Here is a 10453-nt window from a genome sequence, read left to right on the forward strand (position 1 = left end):
GCTGGCCGTAAAGCAGAGCACAGCGGTGACGTCATGACGTCACCGCTGTGCTCTGCTTTACGGCTGGCCGGCGCTGACACAGTCAGTACGGGAAGCTGACGGCGGGGGACGTGACAGACACCGGAATGTGAGTATGTTATGTTTTTTTTTTTTACATTTACAATGGTAACCAGGGTAAACATCGGGTTGCTAAGCGCGGCCCTGCGCTTAATAACCCGATGTTTACCCTGGTTACAAGTGAACACATCGCTGGATCAGCGTCACACACGCCGATCCAGCGATGACAGCAGGTGATCCAGCGACAAAATAAAGTTCTGGCCTTCTAGCTCTGACCAGCGATGTCACAGCAGGATCCTGATCGCTGCTGCGTGTCAAACACAACGAGATCGCTATCCAGGACGCTGCAACGTCACGGATCGTTATCGTTCAAAAGTTGCTCAGTGTGAAGGTACCTTTGCTTCTTGTGTGTCACTGTTCTCCACTGCCCTTATCTAATCTTATACTTGGTTAATTAGTAAAAAAGAGAGCAAAAAAGAAAGCAGCACAGCTTAGAAGTCCAGAGATTATTGATAGCGTGGAATGCACGGGGCACACAGCCGTCCGAAAGGTAAATGGAGGTGCTTGTGTGATATAAAGTATGAATGATGAAGAGTGGGTAGAAAAACCGCAACAGCACTCACCAATTCTGCAGTTCAAGTGTCCTTTATTGAAACCCACGGCAATACATCTTCATGGCTCGGGGGAGTGAATGGAGACAGGCGTGCGACAAACGAGACCGCGGCCGTTTCGTGCTGCAGACGAGCGCTTCTACGGGTCCATTGGATCAACCCCCTACTTACAATGTATGAAACTGAAAGTGAAAATGTGTTGCACTTGCAAATTCTTAGTAGTAAAGCTCCTCCTCTAGGCTAGATGTTTGGTGTGCGTCTTCAAAGCATCTCACAGCTGCTACTCAGAAGAGGAAGACTGTAAGAAGTATCCTTTCAACAAACTTTGCATCAGTTAACTGTGAGTACATGAGGAATAACAGTATTACTGACCACTATATCAGTTGTACGACCTGGTAATAATTTTGTACAATTGTTTTTAGGAAAAACAATTGTCATTTGGATTGTGAATGCAGCATTAAAAACCTGAGAATGTCAAAGGAGCGTCACATTAAATCAGCTGTATTTGAACATTTCACCATCACTCAAGATAGAAAACATTATGTCTGTCAGTGTATGACAAATGATCCAGACGAAAACAAATGCTGTGAAGCCAAGATCAGTGCATATTCAGGCAAAGATAAAAATGCTCCTACCAGAGCTTCTAATCTAAAGAGACATTTACAGCGCTTTCATCCAGAAGTACTGAAAGCAGTGGATGAGAAAGACTGCATCCAAACCAATGAACCAGTGCCCAGCTCTTCCAGCCAAACAGGAGCAGAGAACTTTGCAGCCATCAGTTGCAAGATATTTTGTCAGTGACAAAGTTACTGTGACAATGACAGTAGGTACATTTAAAAAACAGATCATAGAGCTGGTTGTAAAGGATAGTGTGCCTATTTCATTATTTTCACGACCAGCTTTTATGTGTCTGAATGGGGAAATGGCCCGCAAGCTTGGTGTTTCTCTGGAGAGAGAGAGTATTAGAAAATTAGTAATCAAAGAAGCTTTTAAACAAAAGGAAGAACTTAAAAAAAACTCTCAAGGGACGCTTTTTGTTTTTTAAAATGGATGCCTGCACACGTCACAGAGTGAACTATTTTGCCATCAATGTCCGATTTGTTTGTGACAAAAGTGAAATGGTTACCAAGACATTGGCAGTAAAACACACCAAAGCTCATCACACCAGTGAGTTTCTCTAGGTCTTGGTGGAAAAGGTTCTGCAAGACTATGAACTTAAAAAAAGAGCAAGTTCTTTCTGTCGTAACTGACAATGCTTCAAATATGATAAGTACTATTAAGCTAATGAATGAGAGTAATGATGGTGACCAGCAGCTAGAAGAACATTCTGGGTCCACAGACAGAAATGTTTGAAATAGAGGAACACAGTATTGTAACTGAGAAGCAAACTGAAGTTGCTTCAGATGGACAGCAACATGATAGTTTAGATGATCTTGTTGAAACTGTGTCAATACGTTCTTTCATTCATCACATGCACTGTGTTGTGCATGCGCTACAGCTGGCTATAAGGACATGCTGCTGCACTGATTGGCAAGGTGAGAAAATTGGCTACTGTTGCCAGAACCCCTAGAGTTGACTCAATTTTGAAGAGACATGCTGGAAAAGTTGCAATTATTGATCAAGTCACACCATGGGGCAGTACTTAATGATTCAGCACTTGGTTGAACTGAAAACCTTTCTTGTAGACATGGCTAACCCTCAACTGACACTAAATGAAAGTCAGTGGAATCAGGTGACTGAGCTGGAAAAATTGCTAGAGCACCCATTTACAGTGACTAAAAAATTACAAGCAGAGGACTTAACTCCAGGTATTTTCTTAAAGGAGTGGAAGAACCTGATGTTTCGCCTGTCCCAAAGAGGAGGGTTAATTGCAAGTGGCATTGCTACATCAATGAAACGGAGAGCGGAGCTACTATCACAAAATAACATTCTTTTGACAGCTGTTTATGTAGACCCAATGCATCGGATTCTTCTAGATCAGGGGTCCCTAACCTGTAGCTCGGGAGCCACATGTGGCTTGCGGTCCCATGAATTGTGGCTTGCGGCTGTCTGCCAGCTTGGTGCATTAGCTCCAGATTTAGTAAACTGGTATGAAGAGCACATCTCAAAATGGTGAACTTTGTGAGTAGCCCTGCAGAGAAGAGCAGATCTGGGTACACATCTAGTGGTCTTGGGGGTTTAGAGATAATTGAAGTATGGTATGCTGGAGACAGGATACTACAGATCAGAGGAGGAGCTTGAAGCTGGATCTGACTGTTGGGAGTGCGTGATGGAAGAATGCTGAATGGGGATGTGGTGGGAACCCCTGGATCCTAGTATACTGCTTTTGTGTGATTTGTGTGGAAAAGCTTTGGTTATCATTATACCCATAATGGGGGCTTTGGTTGCCACTACTGTGAGGGGGGGCAGTAGCTGGATGTGGCTCACAACCCTCTTACAAACCTGAATGTGGCTCTCAAGGTCAGAAAGGTTGGGGACCACTGTTCTAGATGATCAACAGCTAACTAAAGGAAAATAAGCTCTGTTTGAAATAGCAGTAAGGATGAAAGGGTTGCAGAACAGTCAGGAGGAACAAGAAGAATTTGGTCGTCCTGCCACATCTTCACCCTCATTAACTGATGAAGAATTTAATTTCGAAAAATATTTGGATCACAAGGACCGTGCAAAGCGTTCCCGCATAGAAGAGTCATCCCCATTAAAGAACACAGCCAGTACATTTCAGCAGAATTTTTCATGTGCACTAAAAGAAATTGAGACATTTGACCGTTCATCAAAAATAACAGTGCAACAAGCGATTCCTCTGTATCCTGACATTGTCAGAGATGTTGCCCGAGTGGTTACTGCTTTGCCACCAACCCAAGTTAGTGTAGAGAGTTTGTTCTCTGCTCTCAAAATAATTAGATCAGATTTGAGGGCATCCATGAAGGAGGATCTGACAGAGGCAATACTTTTTCTGAGGATAAATTTATAGATTTCTTATTATTAACTGCATAACAGTGTTTATTGCATATTTACTTACAAGAGTTTAGAAACGTTTATAAAAGTTATTTGCTATATTCTAATTGTATTCTAACAAATATAGTTTTTGCTCTAAGTGGTCTGATTACTTATATGATGGTGAGAAACTGAATAAGCACGATGTTAATATTTGACAACAGTAAGTTTATTGTTACGAATTGGCCATTTATGAAGGAGTCGGAGCCGGAGTCGGAACCTGATAAAATCCAGGAGTCGGAGTCGCAACTGTGGCTTACCGACTCCACAGCCCTGGTAAATACAATACAATGTTTGTAACTGACAATTCACATGCAGCCCAAATCAGTAGTGTAGCTACCGGGGGGGGGGGCAGAGGGTGCGGGCGCCCTGGGCCTGGTGCTCTGAGGGGGCCCACCGGGAGCTACGGTACTGCAATTGTATCGGTGCGCGCAGCGCGCCGATACAGTTACATTCTGCGGCAGAGCAGGGAGGATCGATCTCCCTGCTCAGCCGCCCAGCCGCTATGGGGCCCCTGAGCAGGCAGGGGGGCCCGGTGCAGTGGGACCCTGTTATGGCTGGCAATCAGGCAACACAGCGTGCAGTAATCAGCGCACATACAGAGATCTGGCAATAACCAAAAACAATAGGACGAGCTCTGAGACGTGGAATCTCTGTAGACTGCAGTACCTGATCTATCCTCACACAACTATAAGCAGCAGTGGATTGCGCCTAACAACTACCTATGCAACTCGGCACTGCCTGAGGAGCTGACTAGCCTGAAGATAGAAATACAAGCCTGACTTACCTCAGAGAAATACCCCAAAGGAATAGGCAGCCCCCCACATATAATGACTGTTAGCAAGATGAAAAGACAAACGTAGGAATGAAATAGATTCAGCAAAGTGAGGCCCGATATTCTAGACAGAGCGAGGATAGCAAAGAGAACTATGCAGTCTACAAAAAACCCTAAAACGAAAACCACGCAAAGGGGCAAAAAGACCCACCGTGCCGAACTAACAGCACGGCGGTGCACCCCTCTGCTTCTCAGAGCTTCCAGCAAAAGACAATAGCAAGCTGGACAGAAAAAAAACAGAAAACAAACTAGAAGCACTTATCTAGCAGAGCAGCAGGCCCAAGGAAAGATGCAGTAGCTCAGATCCAACACTGGAACATTGACAAGGAGCAAGGAAGACAGACTCAGGTGGAGCTAAATAGCAAGGCAGCCAACGAGCTCACCAAAACACCTGAGGGAGGAAGCCCAGAGACTGCAATACCACTTGTGACCACAGAAGTGAACTCAGCCACAGAATTCACAACAGTACCCCCCCCTTGAGGAGGGGTCACCGAACCCTCACCAGAACCCCCAGGCCGACCAGGATGAGCCACATGAAAGGCACGAACAAGATCTGGGGCATGGAAATCAGAGGCAAAAACCCAGGAATTATCTTCCTGAGCATAACCCTTCCATTTGACCAGATACTGGAGTTTCCGTCTAGAGACACGAGAATCCAAAATCTTCTCCACAATATACTCCAATTCCCCCTCCACCAAAACAGGGGCAGGAGGCTCCACAGATGGAACCATAGGTGCCACGTATCTCCTCAACAACGACCTATGGAATACATTATGTATGGAAAAGGAGTCTGGGAGGGTCAGACGAAAAGACACCGGATTGAGAATCTCAGAAATCCTATACGGACCAATAAAACGAGGTTTAAATTTAGGAGAGGAAACCTTCATAGGAATATGACGAGAAGATAACCAAACCAAATCCCCAACACGAAGTCGGGGTCCCACACGGCGTCTGCGATTAGCGAAAAGCTGAGCCTTCTCCTGGGACAAGGTCAAATTGTCCACTACCTGAGTCCAGATCTGCTGCAACCTGTCCACCACAGAATCCACACCAGGACAGTCCGAAGACTCAACCTGTCCTGAAGAGAAACGAGGATGGAACCCAGAATTGCAGAAAAATGGAGAGACCAAGGTAGCCGAGCTGGCCTGATTATTAAGGGCGAACTCAGCCAACGGCAAAAATGACACCCAATCATCCTGGTCAGCGGAAACAAAACATCTCAAATATGTTTCCAAGGTCTGATTGGTTCGTTCAGTCTGGCCATTAGTCTGAGGATGGAAGGCCGAGGAGAAAGATAGGTCAATGCCCATCCTACCACAAAAGGCTCGCCAGAACCTCGAGACAAACTGGGAACCTCTGTCAGAAACAATATTCTCAGGAATGCCATGTAAACGAACCACATGCTGGAAGAACAAAGGCACCAAATCAGAGGAGGAAGGCAATTTAACCAAGGGCACCAGATGGACCATTTTAGAAAAGCGATCACAGACCACCCAAATGACCGACATTTTTTGAGAAACGGGAAGGTCAGAAATGAAATCCATCGAAATATGTGTCCAAGGCCTCTTCGGGACCGGCAAGGGCAAAAGCAACCCACTGGCACGTGAACAGCAGGGCTTAGCCCTAGCACAAATTCCACAGGACTGCACAAAAGCACGCACATCCCGTGACAGAGATGGCCACCAGAAGGATCTAGCAACCAACTCCCTGGTACCAAAGATTCCTGGATGACCGGCCAGCACCGAACAATGAAGTTCAGAGATAACTTTACTAGTCCACCTATCAGGGACGAACAGTTTCTCGGCCGGACAACGATCAGGTTTATTAGCCTGAAATTTCTGCAACACTCTCCGCAAATCAGGGGAGATGGCAGACACAATGACTCCTTCCTTGAGGATACTCGCCGGCTCAGATAACCCCGGAGAGTCGGGCACAAAACTCCTAGACAGAGCATCCGCCTTCACATTTTTAGAGCCCGGAAGGTATGAAATCACAAAATCAAAACGAGCAAAAAATAACGACCAACGGCCCTGTCTAGGATTCAAGCGCTTGGCAGACTCGAGATAAGTCAAGTTCTTATGATCAGTCAATACCACCACGCGATGCTTAGCACCCTCAAGCCAATGACGCCACTCCTCGAATGCCCACTTCATGGCCAGCAACTCTCGGTTGCCCACATCATAATTACGCTCAGCAGCAGAAAATTTCCTGGAAAAGAAAGCACATGGTTTGAACACTGAGCAACCAGAACCTCTCTGTGACAAAACCGCCCCTGCACCAATCTCAGAAGCATCAACCTCGACCTGGAACGGAAGAGAAACATCAGGTTGACACAACACAGGGGCACAGCAAAAACGACGCTTCAACTCCTGAAAAGCTTCCACGGCAGCAGAAGACCAATTAACCAAATCAGCACCCTTCTTGGTCAAATCGGTCAATGGTCTGGCAATGCTAGAAAAATTACAGATGAAGCGACGATAAAAATTAGCAAAGCCCAGGAATTTCTGCAGACTTTTTAGAGATGTCGGCTGAGTCCAATCCTGGATGGCCTGAACCTTAACCGGATCCATCTCGATAGTAGAAGGGGAAAAGATGAACCCCAAAAATGAAACTTTCTGCACACCGAAGAGACACTTTGATCCCTTCACGAACAAGGAATTAGCACGCAGTACCTGGAAAACCATTCTGACTTGCTTCACATGAGACTCCAAATCATCTGAGAAGATCAAAATGTCATCCAAGTAAACAATCAAGAATTTATCCAGATACTCACGGAAAATGTCATGCATAAAAGACTGAAAAACAGATGGAGCATTGGCAAGTCCGAACGGCATCACCAGATACTCAAAATGACCCTCGGGCGTATTAAATGCCGTTTTCCATTCATCTCCCTGCCTGATTCTCACCAGATTATACGCACCACGAAGATCAATCTTAGTAAACCAACTAGCCCCCTTAATCCGAGCAAACAAGTCAGAAATCAATGGCAAGGGATACTGAAACTTAACAGTGATCTTATTAAGAAGGCGGTAATCAATACACGGTCTTAGCGAACCATCCTTCTTGGCTACAAAAAAGAACCCTGCTCCCAATGGTGACGACGATGGGCGAATATGTCCCTTCTCCAGGGACTCCTTCACATAACTGCGCATAGCGGTGTGTTCAGGTACGGACAAATTAAATAAACGACCCTTAGGGAATTTACTACCAGGAATCAAATCGATAGCACAATCACAATTCCTATGCGGAGGTAGGGCATCAGACTTGGACTCTTCAAATACATCCTGAAAGTCCGACAAGAACTCTGGGATGTCAGAAGGAATGGATGACGAAATAGACAAAAATGGAACATCACCATGTACTCCCTGACAACCCCAGCTGGTTACCGACATAGAGTTCCAATCCAATACTGGATTATGGGTTTGTAGCCATGGCAACCCCAACACGACCACATCATGCAAATTATGCAGTACCAGAAAGCGAATAACTTCCTGATGTGCAGGAGCCATGCACATGGTCAGCTGGGCCCAGTACTGAGGCTTATTCTTGGCCAAAGGTGTAGCATCAATTCCTCTCAACGGAATAGGACACCGCAAAGGCTCCAAGAAAAATCCACAACGTTTAGCATAATCCAAATCCATCAGATTCAGGGCAGCGCCTGAATCCACAAACGCCATGACAGAATACGATGACAAAGAGCACATTAAGGTAATGGACAAAAGGAATTTGGACTGTACAGTACCAATAACGGCAGAGCTATCGAACCGCCTAGTGCGTTTAGGACAATTAGAAATAGCATGAGTAGAATCACCACAATAGAAACACAGTCTGTTCAGACGTCTGTGTTCTTGCCGTTCTACTTTAGTCATAGTCCTGTCGCACTGCATAGGCTCAGGTTTACTCTCAGGCAGTACCGCCAGATGGTGCACAGATTTACGCTCGCGCAAGCGACGACCGATCTGAATGGCCAAGGACATAGACTCATTCAAACCAGCAGGCATAGGAAATCCCACCATTACATCCTTAAGAGCTTCAGAGAGACCCTTTCTGAACAAAGCCGCTAGTGCAGATTCATTCCACAGAGTGAGTACTGACCATTTCCTAAATTTCTGACAATATACTTCTACATCATCCTGACCCTGGCATAAAGCCAGCAGATTTTTCTCAGCCTGATCCACTGAATTAGGCTCATCGTAAAGCAATCCGAGCGCCAGGAAAAATGCATCAACATTACTCAATGCAGAATCTCCTGGTGCAAGAGAAAACGCCCAGTCCTGTGGGTCGCCGCGCAAAAAAGAAATAATAATCAAAACCTGTTGAATAGGATTACCAGAAGAATGAGGTTTCAAGGCCAAAAATAGCTTACAATTATTTCTGAAGCTCAGGAACTTAGTTCTGTCACCAAAAAACAAATCAGGAATCGGAATTCTTGGTTCTAGCATCGATTTCTGATCAATAGTATCTTGAATCTTTTGTACATTTACAACGAGATTATCCATTGAGGAGCACAGAGCCTGAATATCCATGTCCACAGCTGTGTCCTGAAGCACTCTAATGTCTAGGGGAAAAAAAAGACTGAAGACAGAGCTAAGAAAAAAAAATGATGTCAGGATTTCTTTTTTCCCTCTATTGGGAATCATTGGTGTGGCTCCTTGTACTGTTATGGCTGGCAATCAGGCAACACAGCGTGCAGTAATCAGCGCACATACAGAGATCTGGCAATAACCAAAAACAATAGGACGAGCTCTGAGACGTGGAATCTCTGTAGACTGCAGTACCTGATCTATCCTCACACAACTATAAGCAGCAGTGGATTGCGCCTAACAACTACCTATGCAACTCGGCACTGCCTGAGGAGCTGACTAGCCTGAAGATAGAAATACAAGCCTGACTTACCTCAGAGAAATACCCCAAAGGAATAGGCAGCCCCCCACATATAATGACTGTTAGCAAGATGAAAAGACAAACGTAGGAATGAAATAGATTCAGCAAAGTGAGGCCCGATATTCTAGACAGAGCGAGGATAGCAAAGAGAACTATGCAGTCTACAAAAAACCCTAAAACGAAAACCACACAAAGGGGCAAAAAGACCCACCGTGCCGAACTAACAGCACGGCGGTGCACCCCTCTGCTTCTCAGAGCTTCCAGCAAAAGACAATAGCAAGCTGGACAGAAAAAAAACAGAAAACAAACTAGAAGCACTTATCTAGCAGAGCAGCAGGCCCAAGGAAAGATGCAGTAGCTCAGATCCAACACTGGAACATTGACAAGGAGCAAGGAAGACAGACTCAGGTGGAGCTAAATAGCAAGGCAGCCAACGAGCTCACCAAAACACCTGAGGGAGGAAGCCCAGAGACTGCAATACCACTTGTGACCACAGAAGTGAACTCAGCCACAGAATTCACAACAGGACCCCCTCCGTCATCGGGCCCGGTGCAGTGGGACCCCCTCCGTCTGACGTCGCCTACACTGACAGCGGACGCGATGATGTCACTGCCCGGCTCCCGCTGTCAGGAGATCAGCGGGAGCAGCGCAGGAACCAGGAAGAAGAGAGGTGAGTATTTTTTTTTAATGGGTGCTGCTGCCTTATTACAGGGTCTGACTATGGGGGGGGGGCTGCCTTATTACAGGGTCTGGCTAAGGGGGCTGCCTCATTGCAGGGTCTGACTATGGGGGTGCTGCCTCATTACAGGGTCTGACAATGGGGGGTGCTGCCTTATTACAGGGTCTGACTATGGGGGCTGCCTCATTACAGGGTCTGACTATAGGGCTGCTGCCTCATTACAGGGTCTGACTATGGGGGCGCTGCCACATTACAGGGTCTGACTATGGGGGCTGCCCTATTACTTATTACAGGGTCTGACTAAGGTGGCTACTTTATTACAGGGTCTGACTATGGGGGCTGCCTCATTACAGGGTCTGACTATGGGGGTGCTGCCTTATTGCAGGGTCTGAC

Source organism: Ranitomeya imitator, chromosome 5, assembly GCF_032444005.1.
Source record: "Ranitomeya imitator isolate aRanImi1 chromosome 5, aRanImi1.pri, whole genome shotgun sequence".
NCBI lineage: Eukaryota > Metazoa > Chordata > Amphibia > Anura > Dendrobatidae > Ranitomeya > Ranitomeya imitator.